Below are 20,976 nucleotides of genomic sequence, written 5' to 3'. Positions count from 1 at the left end.
AGATCTATAGGTATTTTTCTCAGAACCCTGACTTCACAACAAGAGGTCTCTTTCTTTCTCTCTCTCTCTCTCTCTCAAGAATATTGTTGTCAAATTACCAATACTGATTCTCTCTATGGGGAGTCGACTCTCAAAAAACCCTTTCTGGGTTTCAACAATATATACCAAAACATTGTTTGTTGTCATTGTGTCTGATGTTTTTCTGTATCTGTGCTAATAAACTGAATATGTTGTAGCAGACTGGCATTAATAAAGTTTTCAAGATATAGCTCCGATGCCTGAGACTGTACTGTATCACACCTGTTTTAGCCTTCTTACACTGGTTTTAGAACTGAGTTTAAGACACTACTGATTACATTTAAGGCTTCTTGTTGCCTTGTTCTTTGTTATATTTCTGACCTCTTTGTACTGTACCAGCCTGTACATAGATTGAGATGCTCGGGCAGAGGTATCTTCTCTGTTCTAGAGTCCATTTCTGGGTTTCTTCAACATATACCACCACTGTGTTGGTTGTCATAGTCTTTATCTGTGCAACTAAACCAAACATGTTTTAACATCCATAAAAGGTGTGAAGGGTGACAATATTTTCTGAGTATATCTACTTCTCAAATGTGCTTGTTTTGTGCTCATCAGTTATTTGGATGGTTTTAGAGTTACAGCAAAAACAAGAATTATTCCTGTATCAGTAACATCGCTTATTCCACAAGATAATAGCCGTGTTTGCTCAAGTACCCGCTGAAAACTTCCTAACAAGCCTGAGTTTGGGTTTTTTTTTTAACAGCTGTTGAGTAGTTTACTTGAGTTGTTGGCCTTTGCTCCCTAATGACAGCAGCACAACTTTTCTGTAAATATGTGAATCTGACTTTAATGCTGACTGACAGCTTGTATTGGCTTGGGATGTATCAAATAGAATTGGATGGCTTGCATGACTGGAGTATGTGCTCCTTGATACTGCAAGTGGTAAGATGCGACGTCTCAGGAGTTTATCTTATCTGAGTCTCAGGAGGTTACTGACTGACAGCTGTAAATATATCACAACACAACCTTAACCAGCTCCTGCCTACCTCTGTAGTGGAAAGCAGGCTTTTAAATAAAAATAAATAATAATAATAGATTTGCATCAACAATAAACAAAGAAAGGATCTGTGTATTTCACATTTCCAGCAAATCGATATCAAATGACAGAAGATGATCCACCTTCACTTGATTGTAAGGAGTAACGTTCAGCTATGGAAGCACATGTCACACCTCTAGATGAATTTCATGACATGTGGCTGTATTATAAGAAAAATATTACCATTAACAATTATTCAAAAAAGAATATAAAGCATTTGGCTGAGTAACACAGTTCAGATGGTGTAAGACATTTAGAAAGGACACAGAACCTCCAAACAGACATTTTACTTGAACTACAACATTTAAATTATAGAGAAGGTTTGAAATTTTGGTTAAAAATTGATAAACCCTTGTGCTTTTTTTTTCCTTCTTTCAAAATACTGTCCCACTCTCTTCTTGAGTCTTAAGATGCTACTAAAAGGAAGTAAAAGAAATACAGCAGACTCAGTTACTTGGCAAATATACACGTTACAGGCTAATTATCAACATCCCTAAAAGTGAATGAAAAGCCTCTAAAATATATGGCAGGCACTGACAAGGAACATACTGTAGGTAACCTATTAAATATACCTGAGGAAGAGGTGTGAGGTGCATGCCAGCTTACAGTATATGTCAGCTACTGTTACTGTCTTACAGAATTCAGTATTGGCCTGCCTATAATAAGAAGAACTAATATCTGGACAATACAGTTAAATGTCTTAATCCACTGATCATACAATCAGAACAAGGATAGAAATTGGGCGACTGTCTTGAAAGGAAATTAAAAGGTTTTAGTCGGAGAGGTTTTCAAACAAAAATTACGAAAATGTTCCTGTCCCATTCTTTCCAATTTCAGTCAATTTATAACACTTAAGTTGAACATTTGGGGGATTTAGACTGATGATCAGACCAAACAAGATAATTGATGATGATGGCCCCTTGAGCTTTGGAAAACTGGAATTTTTCACTATTTCATGACATGTTATGATGATTTATTTGATGATTGATTACTTCATTAGACTATAAGGTTAATCAGTAAGGAAAATAAGTCTTAGTTACACTAAGAACAAGACAAGAAAATATTGGCCCGCTTGATTTCTTTTTTCACCTCTCTCATGACCATGTAGCCTGTGTACAGCAAAAATGAATAACATGTGTGACGATTGATTGAACATCCAAACCTCCTCACTGAAAAGCTATTGGGGGGGGGGGGGGGGGCATTGGTCCTTGCCTCCAAATATGCCAATCAGCCATACTGTGCGTCTGATGCCTCAAAAATTAAATCAAACTGTTAATCCAGAAACTACAGCGATGACAACGAAGGACTGTAATTCAACGCTGGCCCGTAGCTACACATGTCACTCTCGGATAGGTACAGCTAATAAGTGCCTTCGGTTTCAGTAGAGGATTGGGGCAAAGTCAACAAAGTAAAGCTTATCTGGGAGGGAACAACAGCGAGTGAGAAGAGCTGCGGACTTGCCTTGAACAGATAAAACATCACATCAAGCCATCATTAATTGGCCTCATCTGACAGGCATTATCCTAGGGCTTCTTATCACAGCCAAAGGAAATGCTTATCATGCAACAGGGTGACTTTTTTTTTTCTGCTGTAGCTACCTGCACAGGCAGGAAAAAAAGAAGTACCATCTTCAACCTTGATGTGTTAATTGCTGCCTTTCATTTCTGAAATGAGCACTTGATGTTAAGAAGCAAATCTCGACGGGGTCTGCTGGTAGACTGATATGGGAAAAGGGTGGGAGGTGTGTGTGTGTGTGTGTGTGGGGGGGGGGGGGGGGTACAGTAGCTGACTCTTCTCCTTTCAATATTTGTTCACTGGGGTGGAAGCAGTTTTTATAAAGATGTACAATGAGGCAAGATGGTGAAAAGTGAGAAGACTTAAGTTGTGGCGTACACATATAAAGTGGGCGTTTCAAGGACGGTCTGCAGTGCTGGTCTAGGTGATAATTAAGTTGACTGGGGTTTCTCTAGAGAAAAAAAAACAAAACACAATGACTCTCTAAAAACTTTCCCAAATGTAATTTATGAAGACACGGACAGACTGGAATCCTCGTCTCATGAGGGAAGTATGAATTTGAAGAGGACTCCTTTTACCATTGGACAGGGTTAATTATGATCCTGGACTCACAAACAAGTCAGGAGTCTGGTCATGTGACTGTGACTGCTTGTGTTTGGTGAAGATTTGAGCGATGAAATATGATAAAAGGGAGGCAAGCGTGTCATTTAAGGCACCAAACTGTCAGCTGTGTGTGTTTTTATAATTGTGTGTGTGCAGTGTAGGGAGCTGTAAATCAGTTTTGAATACATGTTTGTTCAAAAACTCATGGTGATCAGGATGGACTGTAATCTCACTGCATTCTTAATGAGGTTTAAAAGGCCTCTAAAATGGGATTTGTCACACCACTAGGAAAAGATGGGAAATGAAAGATCTCCCTAAAGAACAATGATGGTTAAAGCATGTTGAGTTATGTGAACTTCCATGAACGCCAGACATAGTTTTTAAATGTAAGCAAAGGCCCTGAAAGCCTATTTTCTCTATTAGCTTCTTGCTATGAGTGATGGTTTCCAACATAAACACACAATATTTTGATAAAGTTAGAAGAGTTTTAGTTATTTTACATGAGATATTTTCTGGGGTTTTTTTGTTTTGCCTGTGCTCTTCTCATTAGTTTGAAGTGAAGGTACTGAGTTAGAATTTCTATACACCAGTCATATTCTTGAGAAATAAGAACTTTAACATTCATTGTTACGTCCTTAATAATTGATGTCTAATATGTGTGTTTAGGGGCTTTAAGATGACTGAAATGTTATTCCTCGTAATTATACAGCAGTACAACACTGAGACAAGGCCTATCATCACTCAGGGTATCTAAGGAGAGTTCTAATGTCTACTTTCTGACAAACTGACTGACGATATGACAAAAAAGCTAAATGAATGCAGCTTGGCATGTTGAACAGCCCTCACAGTTGAGCAACAACAGTGATTCAAACAAAACTGAGGACAGACGAATAAAAAGTGGGCCATAAAAACAGGAAAAAAAAGTCACAGAATATAATATAATCCCTGTACTGTAAGAATGGTGGATTAGCAGATTTCTGGATTTCTCACAGCTTCAGCCATATGCTGCTGTAGTTACACCTTTCCAGTCACACTCACTGGAAATACTTAAATCCTTCAGTAAATGAAACCTCATCAAAAGGTCTCCAGAAAAAAAGCTCCTTCAGTTACAAGCCTAAGTGAAACTTACTCCAAATCACAATGAATTAGGACATTTCTGTTACCTTTAATACTTACTTAATACACTTCTGTACATTTATCATTCAGTAACAGTAAATGCAGATATTTTCCCGCTTCAGCAAGTCTGAGATTCCCAAACCTTTTCATATCACAGGTAGCTGTAATTTTAATGTTGAACACAGCTTATCCTCTACTGCTACAATGAGCGCTGCATATCTATCCCCTTATTCAAACTTCTATTGGGTTTTGGCTTGGGGACATAATCCTTTCCCCGGCTCGCTCACTGGCAAAGCCACATAGAATCAACTCATCAATAACACTTTGTTTACAGAATACAGATGACTTTGCTTAAGAATCCCCTTAGCACAGCGCGGGATATAAAGACATGAATTGAATGTAAGCTCATGACAATTTCATCTTTTTAAATACTTGAGCTACCGTTTAAGCAATTGCAGCAGACAGAGATTTTCATACTGCAATTGTATCTGAATCATTTCGGTTTGAGCTTGGCCCGATGAAAGAGGCTGACAAACAGCCAGGGTTCCTTAGCCCTTTGTCTTGACTCACAGGTATTGCTTCAATTGTACACTCTTTTCTGAGGAATAGAAACAGACCTGGTGGGTTGGCAGCCACAGCGCCGTTTCCTTCACCCTCTCTATATTCTACAGCACTGGACTGCAGGACCGTAGATACATAACAATGAGGAGCTTTAGGCCCATAACTTCATCATGTCACACTGAGCCCGGGTTTCTTCATACTCCTTTTTTTAAAAACACACACAATACCAGTGGCTAAGCTCACTGTAAGATTCTCAGCCACTGTTTGAGACTGTTATTTCAAAGACTATCAGCAACAAAGGGCTTGAGATTGATTACAAGTTGATAATCTACATTTTCGGGCTGTGTAAAACAGTGGCAATCTCTAAAGCAAGTCACTATATTAGATTTGTTTCATCCGTACGATAAACACTGATGATTTCGATCCACAAGAGTACATCACAGAGCTCCCCCCACTCACAGCAGATGAGGACTTTAGCTCAGGGATTTCTTACAGATCGCTTTGACAAACATATTACAGCACAGATGTGTTTTTTTGATGTTTAAACGCTCTTGAAAGGGCTCAGTAGAACAGAGGAAAGCAGGCGATTGTGTAAATCTAAAAAGTTGGACACGTTTGGACTTCCATGATTCATCCGCCGATCGTTTCTTGAAATAAATCAGATCTTTGTCGAAGTCCTGAAGAAAAACAAAGTGCTGAAATCCCGCTTGGCCAACAGCATCTGTGCGGCATCAGCGGGGCAGGGTTAAAGGCTTTTGGGCCTTAGTCCCTGTGCCCAGTTGTTTACACTCTTACTTAATCTTTAGCTTCTCCACTGCTCACTCGGCAGCGCCACAACCTTTGGTGACCTCACCAAAGAAGATTAATTGAAAAGCAAAGTTAAACTAGTTGTTTTGGAAGGCTTTCGTCTTAATTGACTGATGGCTGTTGCTGTTTATCTGTTCCTGCTGCTTAAAACCAATCCAAGCCCCAGCTAACTGGACCATCTAGAAATGCAGCCAGGGTATCTATGTCAGCCTCTTAATCACTCTGGGATTGTTTTAATCTAATCTTTGCCTCCTAAGCATGTCTTATTTACTTGTTTTCTGTTCCTCACTTTCCTTGCAGAGGGTGATTTTTTCCTTTTTTCCCCCACTCTACAGTAATTGTTTAAGAGCAGACCTTCATCCTCAGTGTGTAAACATGTGGCTTGATTGCAACCATCAAACACAAAAGGCACAATGGCTCTATCATATGCCAGTTCGATACACCATTATTTTCCATTGCATTGTTAATGCATGTGGTCCCTCCCAGCCAACAGAGCGCCATTGATTCGGTGCAATAGATTAATGCTCACAGTGCCTGCATGCTAAATATGCTCTCTGCAAGTCCGTGTCCCCGTACCAGACATACAGTTAACCAGCTGAATTAATCTGCTGAAAATGAACTGCCAATAACAGAAGTATAAAAATGAAGAGAGCACTGTTATCATGAGAAAGCAAGTCCAATCAATCCGTACCTTTACACACTATAAACTCCTAAACGATCTTGATTTTATCTGCCTTTCAGCTTTTTTTCCAAGACTGCATCAAGTCAAATCCAGGCTGTGTTTTTTCTGAAAAGTTCTCTCAACCAAAATATTGAAATAAAGCTTCTTTTCAAATGTCACAGTTTCAGTGGGATACTGTTTCAGAAATACTATGCTGCATAATAACTGTTCAGACTCCAAAAATATGGCTGTTAAAAGTTGGTTGTTTTGGCCTTAGAATGGAGACAAATGCAAGCTACTGACACCAGTTGTGTCTTTAGACATGTTTTTTCCTTTTTTGGTGAAAATATGGATGTTTGGAACATGCTGAGCATACAGATGGGAATTTGAGGGAATGAAATATGTTGCAGCAGTTGTTTGTAGAGGTTTGTACTGACTTTTAGAAAGTTCAGACTTCACACTTTGAAAACTTGCCACCATTGGATTACACCTGACGTGAATAAAGCTGACCACAGCCCGGGGCAGTACTCAGGGTTTACTACTGAGGTCATGAGTCTCCTCAGTGCACCCTACACACATTAAAAAAGGTACATTTCACTTACTTGGATTTTTCAGATTTTGATAATTTAAATATACAATCAAATTAAGTTTAAATTTTATTTTACTAACATTAAGATCTAAATTAGGTTCATAGTCTTATTCACTCTACCAGGAATTACATTCTGCATCAAAATTCCGCAGGTTATTAAATCATTCTTTTATTGGCCTGAAAGTGTGCAAAGGTAATAAGTAGTAGTCATTCTGAGTCTGAAATTAATATAATCAGCTTATAATATACCAGTTTTTTTTTATTTTTTGGTAAATGTATAATGTAAAATTCCTTTATGTTGCTTAAATCCACAAATTTCTTACCAAATAAGGGCACGACCTCATTGTTTCCAGCGGTAATGGCAACCAACTTTTGACAGCCAACTTTCAGGCCTACAGGAGGAGAGGATTTGATTCTAAAAATCTTACATTTTAGGAATTCCATTTTTTCCAAACTGTGTGAAACAATTTAATTTATGTACACATAGCAATTCCTTTTTGATGGCATAAAACAACACAGTCTGTGACTGAGTATCTCCCCAGGGAGAATCTGTTAGTGATAGCATCTTCAGGGTGGATATCACAAGCAAATTATTTATGTTGGATGCTATGTAATCTAGCTATAACCACTTGGGCATGTCCACCTCAACCGTCATAACTCAGTGATTCTTATCTAATGGAGCTGGATGGGGCAGAAACTCCACAGTAATGTGTGCGGAGAGGAGAGAAGGATAAGGGAAGGAAAAAGGGAAAGCAGGCAGAAAAGAAAGATTACCCCTGTGACATGACTGCACTGTCAGCCCCGTTCATCTAAATCTGCCAAATTTGATGTTAATGAGGTGCAAAATCCCATGATAATAGATGCCAAAACAGAGCATTCGTGTCTCTTTGTTAAGCAGTGCTTATGAATGTAAAACACTTCAGGCACCATGTAAGCAAATAGTACAATATTCATTAGCTTCATCATTTGTTCTGGACTATCCAATCGGGACAATCTTGGACTATCACTGTGACTTTAGCATGTCATGTTATAATGTGCTGACAGCAGCACACATCACATGGGTATATGGTCTATTTAAGAGTTTTGTAAGCCAGTACATTACAGTTTCACAGTCTCACACAGAGCAGGGTTCATGGGAAGTGACACTGACTTTTTGAGTCTCTAGACAGCCAGAAAAGAAGCTCTAACATACAGTAGCATTCTTACATTTTAATATGAGACTGGAAGACTCTAAAAGAGGATGCTCTAAGAATTGAGAGATTACCTACTATATACAGTATGTATTTTATTGACTTGATATGTGCAAAATGTTCAGATGGCATTATGCAATGTAAGTGAATACCAAACAAACATGTTAGGATAAGATTCTGTCTGGATTTTTCTGTCAGTCCTGAAAGCTGTTTGAACACCTAACTGTTGGGATTATCAGGCTGGGAAGCTCTGAAGAAATTGTGAAGAGCAGTATGAATTAAAATAAGGACATATATATGTATCTAAAAGATGTTTACCTTACATAAAGTGGGTTGGTATTCTGTTGGATTGAAATGCTATTGAATGAGAAAGGAAAGAATGCTTAAAATACAAAATTCCCTAAAAAGGAGGCCGTAATATAATTTCCCTGGTGCATCCCCTGGTGAGTACAGCAAAAAAATTGGAGGATTTGTCCTTTCAAATTAAACCCTTACATTCCGAAATGAGTCAAGGAAAACCACGGCCATATCTCCAGCCAAGTCCAACAAAGAGTTAAGCATTTGAAATTCTACAGTGAAGCTAAACTGTTCTTGAAATTCGGCTGGCAGCCAGCCTCGCTAGTCATCCGTCGATTTGATGTGTGCTTCAAGAATCTGGCCCAAACAGACAAACTGTGAGCCAGGCATCTAAACAGTGTGAGAAACCAAGAACCTTCCTTGGCAAGTTAAGTTTAGGGTGCCACTGTGGCCGAAACATGTAAGGTGGTCTCCCAGCCCACTTCTATGCAACTGTGATGCTTTTATGTTGGTTGAGAAATAACAACCAAATGTTTGTGTGTAGTGTCATTTTGCTATTTGTCCTTAAACATGTGTGATTAACAGTAATTAACGCAGGAAAATGGCTTTTTTTTATGGGTGCACAACAACAAAAACTGTGTCTATGTGCACGTGTGAATCAGAGTTTTTAAGGTTATTAAGGTTGTGGGTAGAATGCATTTGGTTGATTTTGGCCCCATTCACACAACCAGTCACATTTTCCTTTGCTTATTTATGCTTAAATGTCATGGGTTGCTCTGAAGAAACCAAAAGAACAAATAAATGATACATCTAATTGGATAAACAAGTTTTTTAATGTCTTTTTTAAGATACCACTCTTACAAAAATCACTTTCAAAAACCCCTGAAATGTCCAGCACTTTTTGCTTATGTGATTTTTTGTGTGTGTGTGTGTGTGAATCGATACAAATTACTCTTTTATTACTCTTTGAGTGAAATGACCAACCTTACAGTCTTTGTTATAAAGTCCAACGACTCCACACTGTAAATGATTTCTTGTGAGAATAAATAGGAAACTCCCCTATCTGTCGATGTAGATGTTATAGATGCGTTTTCATAAATCTACTCCAGACTCATTGATCTAGTCCTGTTCATGTGCTCTCTCTGTAGTCTGTCAAATTGTGAATGTGCTGCAAATGTTAACAAGAAAAACCTACCACAAAGAAATGATATTTTTAAACTACTGTAAAGCAATTAGTGAAAACCTTGAGAAGATCACACAGCTCTTTCAGTATGTAAAAGACAAAGTGATTTTAACATCACTGATGACCCTGACACAAATGCAAGCCCATAGTTTCCATGGCAATTTTCTACAAAACAATATGGGAAAAATCTGCCATTGGCTCTTTTGAAGAATACATCAATGAAACTGTTATATTCTGACGATAGTGGCGAACCTACGCTCATTTTGACAAACCTATAGAAAATGTACAAAATATAAAACAAAGTGTATGGTTGATAGTGGCAAAGACACTTTCCTGAGATGCAGTATCTGAACATATCTGAACATATCTGAACATGACTGTAGGATAGTTTCACATAGCCACTGAAAAGGAGTTCATGCACCATTACAAAATAGACCTAAACTCTAATAATCACAGAATTCAAGACAGTATCAGATTATTAAAAAAATCTCAAACTATATATGTCTGTGTGTGTGTCTTTTACAGCTTTTGGTGATGTTAGTGGAGAGGCTTGTGTCTAATAATACATAACAAGGCCAGAGTTTGCCAGTTTTTGCCTATAAAAAAGAAGCGGTTCCCCTGTCTCAGAGGGCACAAGTAAGCTTATTATTACTAGAAGAATAAAAGTGTGTTAATGAAAGCCATAGAAGGGAATGAAGCTTCTTGGACCACCTGTTCAACATTTTCATATTCAGTGAAGAAGAGCTCAGGTTCCCATATGAGCACCTTGCCATCTGTTACAAAATTATATTGAATTTTGGTATTCAACAACAGTGCATGCTTTGCTAAACACAGACACCTCAGAGCTTGCTCATTGCAGTGTTTGCATTTACAATTTGTATTGTGTTACTGTAACTTCTGTTCAGTATAATCAGTGCATTTTGACAAAGGTCTGTTCACTGGGGGAAGACTGTAGATCAGCATCTTAAGCTGATGGGGATTTTTTTTGGGGGGGAGGGGGGTGATTAATACAAGCTTGTAAAACTACTTCAAAGTGAGGATCCTGAGAAATGACTGAATGACACAGTGTTATGTAACGTGGGTCAAAAAAACTAAAAAGTTTTAACTGCTCCATTACACTTTAAAATACACAGAGCAAGCATGACTAAAATACTACTGAAATGATATCTTAAATCAACTATATCAAGGACCATTAGCGTTATCATGACACGCAAATACAATTTTGATGTGGCTGTTAAGGGAGTTCTCAGCAGCTTATCAGAAATAACACTAGCAAAGAGTCGGCTAATTAGCAGATGAAGACAAAGAAGCATTGTAGACTTAAAGGTGCAGTGTGTGGAATTTGGCAGTATCTAGCTGAACAGACTTGGAATATAAAATTCAAGAGAATGTTTTTATTCGTGTGTAATGTTTTCATTAGCTTAGGATAGGGAGCTGGTCCTCTTCCACAGAGGATGCCATGTTTGCTGGCCATGTTTCTACAGTAGCCAGGAAGAGACAATCCAAACACTGACTCTAGAGAGGGCCTTTTGTGTTTTTTAGGTTCACGGACACCGTAGGCTCTCCTACACACTTGGAAGGGGAAAGGGGGCAACATCATAATCCTACACACTGCACCTTTAACTAATGTACCTAATGCATATTTCATATGCAGTAATAAAGTCTAGATTTTATTATCAACGACTATTTGAATTTTCTCCTGTTTTTTCGCCACTGACATTAATAAATGACCTAAAAAGCAGTGAGTAACTGTTCAAAGAATTGAAATAAATATCTTATTTCCTTTCTGACTGAGCTACATTAATTAGGTTAGTGGTGTTTATAGCTGTCTTACAGTATATATGAATAGACAATGTATTTTGTGTTTCTTTTGTAGTGGTTGCATCACATGACCTATATTTTTGGTTTCAGCCACTATGTCATGCTCACCACATATGGCCTGATAAAGTACGGCATATATTTACAGTAGTTTTGCAGTGGTGTTACAATAATGAATTAATCAAATTCCTATGTTGAAGGCAAATTTAGCTGAACTGGCTTATGTCTATCTGTGGTGTCTGAAAAAGCTACCTGGACAAAGCTTTATTTGATTAAAGAGGGTACTGTTTTTTCACATTTTTATCTTAAACACATGACTTGTATTCATCATAACCAAGGCTAACTAAATAAATCAGGAATGCATCATGGGAGCACTCACAGTACGTCATTAAGGCAACCCCTGCCCTTTAGCCAAGTTTCTGTGACAAATTTGTATTGACTTGGAAATGTTATTAGTGTTCAACTATTATACTTACAAAAGTTAAACGTGTCTTTGTAGTTACTAAGATGCCAAAATCACCTGATAGAAATATAGATGCAATAACTATAGAATGAACACATAACTAATAGAAATATACACTTATATAAATTAAAAACTATAACATGATAAAAGGCTTTTCTATTCCTATCTTTTTCATTAATACAGAAATACAATCCCTTGCCTCAATTCCAGTTTCAGTTTTAAAATCAGAACAATAACTCAGACTGATGAGCCTTTTTATAAATAATACAGATTTGCACAGTGTCAGTGAAAACAATATTTTCAATAATATTTTTAATTAAAACAATTGCAAATATGTCAAAAAGCTCAGCTGCTGATTGTGTCTGTATATAGCTGCAATTTACAGCCATTGTTCAAAATAAACAAAAAAGAACTAAACTGTGCAAGATTCATAACGATACTTAGATATTTGTAAGTTATTATATTATCTGAAAACAAAAGAAAACAAAAAGATACAAAAACTAACAAGTAAAAAGTAACTATATACTTATTATACTAATGGTCACAGAGCTGAATCTACATCTGTGTAAAAAGTAGAGCATGTATGGCGGGACAGGGGTGTGATGGTGTGTTATGTGTGCCACCCACCACCTACATATTGTATATGATGCTTTTTGCTTGAGTTTCAAGTGGTTTAAATATGCTCAGCTGTCAAAGTTCACCAGTAATGTCAATGCCCAATGCATGAGCAATGCTCACGTTATATGTCACGCTACATGCCAATGCTGCTGTGCAACACCTCTGCCTGATTCTGGAGTGAGGGCATGCTACCTAAAAATCACACACTGGGGCAACATTATGCCAGCTTTGATTGTTTCAGTGTTTAAAAAAACAAAGCTGGCATGATGAGGGGTCTCCATTACAGCAGTATTGCCAGATCTCTGTTTAAAACAGGCTTGTGAATATAGTGTAGTGTAGTTGAAAAGTAGAGAGACAAAAGAAAGAAAGGAGGTCGAGTACTTACCAAAACTTTAACACTAAGGAATGATGGGGAAGACAGGATCAGACACCTGAAAAGAAACAACAAATTGAAAATGTAAAATTACATTCACACAACGAAACAATCATTTAGGGCAGAGTGGATGTGAATCAATTCATTTGAACTGTCCAATCTTTGGTTGCAGCACATCTTTGCACGTCCTGATTCCTCTCACTGCCTTACAATGAATTGTTTACTTTGGTAAAGTTACCATTAAAGTGCAGAGCTAACTTCTAAAGTGAAACACTAACTTTTGACTGCAGGGGATAAACTCAAAAATGATAATTGTGACTGAAATTTCTATTTCTGGTGTTGTGAATGTCCTACATTCTGTTTAGATACAGGTAAGGGTGGGGGTGGAATGATTTTTGTCTCCAGGGCCCGAAGATGTGTATTCCTCTAGCTGAGGAATGCTTTTGTTCTGATAAATTGACATTGTCAGTTTCCCACATTGCCACAGTGTCTCATATACTATAGGGAGCAGTAGTGGGAACACAGATGCTACATACGATTGGCGTCAGTCAATGTGACAGTTCTTGTTTTTTCTTCTTTTGAGGGGGGGCAGAGAGGGGGGGGGGGTCTATTTTTCTAAATCTGAACTTCCAAGTCGAGGAAGCAGGAAGGAATAGGAATTAATACACCTACACTCCCCTTCTCCCTTTAGAATGGCAAAAATCTCTTTGTACTCACATCATAATTACTGGTGGGCGCCAGTTTGGGATTGTTATCCATGCCTCCTTCACACTTTTTTTTCCCCCCCTTTTTTTTTTTTGCAAGTATAATACAATGTTTTGAGAACATGCAACTGACAACTAAGTCTTTTCTCAACTTCACTTCAGTTTCTTTACGCTGTGCTAATGTTAAGGAACCAGTATTGCTTGAAGTGGCGTTCCTTCTTCTAGCATATGCTCCACTATTTTCAGAAGGCGCCGTTTTCCACATGCGCAAGCCAGTAGCCGGGCGCGGAGGAAAAAACTATCCGGCAGCCGAGGTGCTGGGGACACGTTTCTCCGGGGAAATGATGTTGATGAACAAGCTCTATTTTGGTGTCTTTTCATGCAGCCTGACACCCTTATTCTGTTCAAAACGCAGCCTCGACTGCCGAGTGATTTGAATGTGTTTACCTCAAAACCTGTTTTTACTTCTCACTTTTAATTAGTGTGTTAGTGTTGAGCGTTGAGCACCGGTGGATTTTATACTTTGTGCTGACACGAAAAGGTAGTGAGGTCAAGTGTATGTTTTTAGTAACTAATTGATAAAACTACACATCAGAAAACATAAAAATGACTAATAAATGAAGCATTAATATTGTTTTAAAGCAACTTTTTCCATTAAAAAAAAAAATATACGAAGAAGTATGTGTAATTATTAGAGCTGAAAATTAGTTGATTGACAGCTTGGTGGCAAAATTGAATATTTTGGGTGTTTGCTGCTAGTGAGAAAAAATATTTGTCACTATTTTCTTACATTTTATAGACTAAACAAATAAAAAAGAATCATTTATTGGTGCCCCAGTGAGCATATTTCTTCAATTAAATAAATGTTACAAGTATAGATAGAGACTGATCTGTTATTAACAAAAAGGAAAGACTTTAGTCAGTATTTTTATGAACAGAATTGGCAGTACTCTTACTACATAAAAGAGCAGCTGTAAATATGGAAGAAATGTTGAAGAAAAAATGAAGAAAAAAGAAAAAAAATGTTATCTGCCACTGGAATTTCTGTTCGGGTTCCCGATAAAAGAATGCATGGAACTTTTTTTGTTGTTCGCAATGCATCAAAAAAGCAACATGCCCTTCAGAAAAAAATGTCCCATTTATTCTGAATACTTCCACACAGTCTTTATTGGGACTGTCCACTCCTCTATAACAGCACCATCAAGGCCAAACCTCTGCTCCTCATATATACTATAATTACTGTGTGCCTTACTCATACCAAGTTGAATAAGAAAGTAATCACTAGCTAGGGACCTTATTAACAGTTAAAAAATATATTCCTCACTTCCTGTTTGCTTGTCTCGCCATCACCTTCAACTGTGCACCGCCGCTATGTGCTTGTGATATTTTATTTATACCTTTATTTACCCAGGGTAGATTTACAGAATGCAAACATTATTATTTTTCAACTTCATGCCTCACACGCACGCACAAACACAGCAAACATATTCACTCCTGGAATCTAATGATACAAGCATTTCTTCACCACTGTGGCTGGATTTTCTGCAGATGTGAAAAAAAAATAAAAATTGGTGACTTCCTCTACAGCTAATGAAGAGTGAAAGTCATCTCAGAAGGTTCACCAAAATATGAAGAATTAATTGTTATAAAGTAGTACCGATACAATATCTGACCAACTGATTTCATTTTCCATGAGCGATGAAAGAAAATAACATATCCACTAAATGTGATTGATCTTAGACTTAGTCTCTGGGCTACAGATCCTAACAAAAACAAAAAAGGGTTCCAGTACGTCCTGTGTCCTAAGAAGTCTGAGGAAGTAGCCAGCTGAGACGGAGTTAGCTGGTGATCTGGCCAACAATCGTGGAAAACACAGGTCAGATGGGCTCATGGGTTTCAGTTTGGCTGTCAGTCGCTAACTGTAGCCAAACCAATAAATTTAAAAGCATAAATTTTATGTCCCCTCTTATTCTAGCGCTGGTAATTCCAGAGTACCTGTAAGCTGATACGGGAAAGTTCCCAAAATGTTACCTTCTTATGATCTTCAGATGTTTACGCCTAAAAAAAAATCATTCACCCTGAAGCTGCTTTAAAAAAGGAGCAATGTGTAATAGTTTATAACAAAAACACTAATGGCTTAGAATTTCCTAGTATAATTCCATAAAATACCAAGCATTTATCAAAAGTAAACTAGCCATATTTCTACCGTAATACAGCACAAAGGTTAAGAGAACACACACAAAGAATGTACCTACCAATAACACCATTTTACACAATGGTATTTTATGATTCTTAATAAAAATATGTGAGCAGCATGAAAATCAGCCTACACAAGTAGAGTTTAACAGCACCAAAAAGCCGCCCGAATAAATGAAATAGACAATGGTGAATTCCTCTCAGCCTGAAGCCATGGCCAAAACCCAGAACCGAAAATGATTTGACGAAAGGTGCCTACGAGTGAGTATCACAATCTACCCTCAACTTCCTTCGCCATTGTTGGGTGCAACTTGAAATACATCAAATAAAATGAGCCAATTTCCCTCAATGCCAAATCCATTATGATAACTTAGGTTCAACTATTTTCCATCATGTAGACTGAGGGAAAAAACACAAAGAGCTAAATACTCAAATTATCGAACCCATTAAACGTCCAGATAAAGTAATTTGCTATCAAACACAAGTGATCGCCCAAGTACATTGGACCATTAACACAATTCTAAAGACCCACAATCTGTCAAAGAAATGTAATTTAGGCCCTGAAAAGGTCTTTATTCATCAGGTTATGATGGACGGGATTCAAAGAGACTAAAAACAAGTGTACATGTGCGACACCCTTCGTCTAACCTTCATCTTCTTCTTGGTCCTGCACTCTGCTATTTTTACAGGTTACGTACGATGTGTTTGAATACTCATGATGCCTTTTTTTAAAACAACAGCTCACCCAAACATGTTTCTCATAGAGATCTGCTGGAGCCGAGGAACGCTGGGTCCATTTCCTCTGTGGACACATGCTTTCTAAGTGCTCCTACAATGGACAGCTTGATTGGACCTTAATGTTTACAGCCTGAAAAGGTAGACCCGACCAATGAAAAATACATATCCCTCAAAACACCTTGGCCTTTTCCCCGGGCTTTATGGTGTATTTATAACCACTTCTTTACAGCACGGCGGCAAAGTGAAAGGCATGTTCAGATTAAATTAGTGCGTGGTACCTTTTTTGAAGCAGGCATGGTACAGTACCGCTAGGCTTACAGGAATCTGCCTGAGGGCACACTCGAGTGCAGAGAATACCCTTGACAGGAAACAAGTGGCTCATCTGATTTATATCTGACCTGCTAACCATCCATGAGAGGTTCATCTGGACAAGGAATATGTCCAACCCCTCACTTAGAGGTGAGCGGGCCGAATGGAGCGGAATGACTTTGAAAAAGCTCCAGTTTGTTTACACCTCTCCTTGATGGAAAAACACCATTTCAAGAGGGGAATTATTTTCTGAAGAATCGTGGTCTTGTAAAATTTATCTCCTACAACTAGGATTCAAAAGACAGAAGCCTTGTTACAAATAACACACCTTTCTTAGGGTCCTTGTAATAACCTTTCAGTTAGTACATGCTGGGAATGTGGAGTGAAATAAACTTCAACTGAACGAGTTAAAAGAAAAGACTTCAATGAAATATATATGCAAACCTAGCAGTGAGAGCTACCACAGGAAATGTGCTTTGAGTTCAGACGGCCGGGAATGTCTAAAAACAGTTCCAACAAAAAGGCAACAAGCACGAGCGTTCAACTGACAACAATAATACCTTGAAAACAAGCTCCCAGTTTAGCCAAATTTATTTGGAAGAGAAAATGAAAGCCAACGGTAAATTTACAATCTTCACTGTCTGTTGGAAACATCCACTGGAGTTTACAGCCTGGCTTCCTGGTTCAAATTTGACATCCACACTCGCCTGATGTGCAGGGAGGGATCATTAGCACCATGATGGATGCTCTCACTTTAGTTTCCCCTCGAAATAAAGAATCTGAGAGAAGTGAGATTGTTAACAATCAAGTGTGATCGTCTGATTACTTCCTGTTGTTTCTAAAGTACAAACAGGACTAATCTTTTTTCTCTATAGACGATGTGAGGTGACTTACAGTTTAAGAGCTTTCATAGCTTGTATGGGCATGAAACTCACACTTGAATCTTTGCTTCTTAATAAAAAGAATACAAAAAAAGATAGAAGCATGTGTACCATAATCATAATGTGTAAATAACATTTAAATGTGTATCTTTTTTTTCTTTCCTGATCAATTGAGCACTATGTAAAACAGAAACGCTTTGAAGATATTTTAACTTCATTCAAATTCCACTGAAGGTTAAAATGGATCTAATGAGCAGCATATTTGTTTTCCATGACTGAGTACTAAACTCATATATGATAACACTTTACAGAATGATGTTAAACAAAGCCATTAACCTTTTATTATATTAATACTCAAAAAAAGTTTTCATCAAGTAGTGTTATGCGCTACTCTATATACTATAATATCATTTCAAAGTGTTTTAAATTGAATTGAATGAACTACACTTATCACATGCTCCTGACTCCTCTACCATCTAGACACATGCAGTCAGATCCAGTTTGGGTGTCTTCCCTCCCTAATCTCAGCGGTGTTTCCTGTCATTTTTAAAAAATTCTGTTATTCCTCACCTGCCCACAGGTTGCCTCCACTGAGCTTCAACTGACCCAATCGGCTGCCCCCCCCCAGGTCTATGTCGCTTTGCTGCTCTAGTGGTCTGACCAGGCCAGTTACCTGTTGGTTTTTGTCTGTTTTCTGCTTTTTCCACGCTGTTCACCTGAAGTGATCTTGTATCCGCATTCGAGCTCTCCTTCTTCCTGTTTGCCAGTTGCACTATGACCCAGTTAGTTCCAAAGTCCACCATCACACTTTCAGACGCCGACAATCCCAATAAGTCTGTGCGGGATCAGGGTTGTCCTTGAGGGCTACCTTGTGGACTTTTTGAGCCACTATGTACACTTTCTATAAGTCTTCAGTGCTAAGTATAGATTTCTCAAGTGTTACTCAAACAGCATTTAGAGGCCTTGCACCCTCCAGCACACAATGATGCACAAGTCAAAGTCTGTGAAGGATCAGTGCTTAGAGTGGACATTTCCTTCTTTCAATTTCAACTATAACCTCAACACATCAATAGTCTCTAACTTAAACAAAAAATATACAATTTAGTCTGCATGTGCAGTATTTATGTTACAAGGATGACTTGCAGAGAGCCCGGTATATAACAAAGAGGGTCTGCAGGGAGCTCTGTGGTCCTGTCAGAAAACATTTGAATCTGTAGAGACTCCCACTAGTGTTGCAGTCAACTCAGAGATGATATGATTGGTTAATGGTCACTGTGTTGCTCCAGCTGTCACTGACAACAGTGTCACAAAGAGGAAATGTTGCTTCTACTGCATTTACCATATAAACATCTCACACACATTCATTTACCTTAAATCTGCTGACACAATGCACTGAATTAACATCAAACTAATTCAAAGCACCTATGCATGTGTTGTTAGAAAACTTGCTCGGTATGATAAACTGAGGCCAATGTGTTACCTATCTATTTATACAATGTAATGTTATTCACTATAAAATCTCATTATTTAGTACCAGACTGTTTTACTGCTTTTCCTTTCTAATCTCAGTCATTTTCTGTGGAAACAGATACATTGAAAGTACATCTATACTTTGGGAACAAAATGCTCTTTAACGGGACAGAAAGTTAGGGTTGCCTGTTTTTCTGGAATGTAAGTAAACAAAGCTTTCTCCACCATTCGGAAAAACAAATGACACAGAGCCTCATGAGCTCCACATGAGAAAAACAAGAGCCCTTCTTTCATTACCAAAAAGTATCCATCTAAACAAATAGCATCTCATAATGACATTAACAGAAGTCAACACTTAACAATAACAGATTTGCATTGATAGTTATATATATATAGTCCATATAAGGGCTGTCATCCCATTCCTGTGAGAGGCTTACGTCTCTGTACTTTAATCATTAGAGAAGAACTGGACATTTTGCTCCCTGACAGGTGGCAAAACAAATCTAGGGCTTTGCTTTATATGTTTCTTCCTAATTTAATGCTCCTACAACAAATGAAAGTTGGGCCAGGGAAGGGATTTAAGAGATTAGGGGACCCATCTAATGTACTGGATCTGTCTGATATTAACACAAGTGACCTCAAACCTGACACGTAAGGTCCCACTCTCACCCTCAGCTTAAAGCCCCACAGACTTCAGCCGAAAAAAGCGAGCAGGGTGCTCAAATAACAAGCGAGCCAGATATAGTATAACAGGCTGAATGTCAATGCTGAGGGCGGCCGCGCCACACTGCTTGATCCACAATGCACGCCACCTTCAATTGGACTCATACAATTGGATGATCCATTAATGAAGCAGATTCTGGGGCGCCTCGCTAATGACCTCTAACCTCCTGTGACATGACATGAGAGCGGGGCAAGTAAAAGCACATGTGGAGGGACAAAGAAGCTTTTCTCTTGATGATGTGACAAACCAAGAGTATATGGAAGCCCCCTCTACCTCTTCCCATATACTTATAATAGCATTAACAATGCTTTAAAGTCTAAATCTTACAGCTTTAGTGCTTTTAACAGCACCACAAATAAATGGTTTGCATTTAGTTAAGCCTTTTTGTTTTTGTTTGTCTGTCTCTATATCCAGCATGGTAGTCAATATGGGGTCATCAGTGTGAGCAACTGACTGACATCATGATCAGCAATCAGCGTCAACAGCAACAGATAAGATAAAGAATTCATGTTGATGTGACTCTGCCCATTAACATAATGTGTTCCTGTTGGTCTACAAAATATCAGAAAACTGTGAAAAACACAAACCTATTACATGACAAGGAAGTCAATATCGGACAATTCTGCAAATCCCCGAAACACAATTCCCTAAAAACATTTCTTTACATACAAGATAATGAGAGTCTCGTCCAATCTCTGAGCCTGAAACCTCTATTCAAATTTTAATTATCAAAAGCCAAAGACTTCAATTGTTGGGTCGGGGCTTTTTTGGTTAATAGAGCTTTCCTTCCTTTAAATTAATAGCTCAGATAAGAAAAAAACCCATTTGCAAAAAGATATGGCCCAAATTCAAAGCATATCTATTTTTGAATGGGCCGTATTCATATGAGTCAAGCTCAAATTGAGATCTAAAAATCAGTTCGACATTTTTTTTTGATTAAACTTTTAAGATAAATACCATCAAATGGCCTCATGGGTATTAAATAGGCTGCCGCTATTCTATTTTGCATACAAAGCCTGAATAAGCCACACAAACATAAACTCATA

At 38.0% G+C, this 20,976-nt stretch overlaps 1 protein-coding gene across 1 annotated transcript in view; it reads right to left on the bottom strand.

Moving 5' to 3' along the window:
* lpp (LIM domain containing preferred translocation partner in lipoma) overlaps window positions 1-20,976 on the bottom strand; it is a 129,592-nt gene that overhangs the window by 94,641 nt on the left and 13,975 nt on the right. The window contains exon 3 of the mRNA XM_053322430.1: window positions 12,921-12,966. The gene's annotated coding sequence lies outside the window, so the exon portion shown is untranslated. The remainder of the gene's footprint in view (window positions 1-12,920; window positions 12,967-20,976) is intronic.

This window comes from Scomber japonicus, chromosome 7 (genome assembly GCF_027409825.1).
Source record: "Scomber japonicus isolate fScoJap1 chromosome 7, fScoJap1.pri, whole genome shotgun sequence".
NCBI classification, from domain to species: domain Eukaryota; kingdom Metazoa; phylum Chordata; class Actinopteri; order Scombriformes; family Scombridae; genus Scomber; species Scomber japonicus.
Note: the sequence above shows the minus strand (reverse complement) of the source record. Positions and strands in the feature narration are given on the sequence as shown.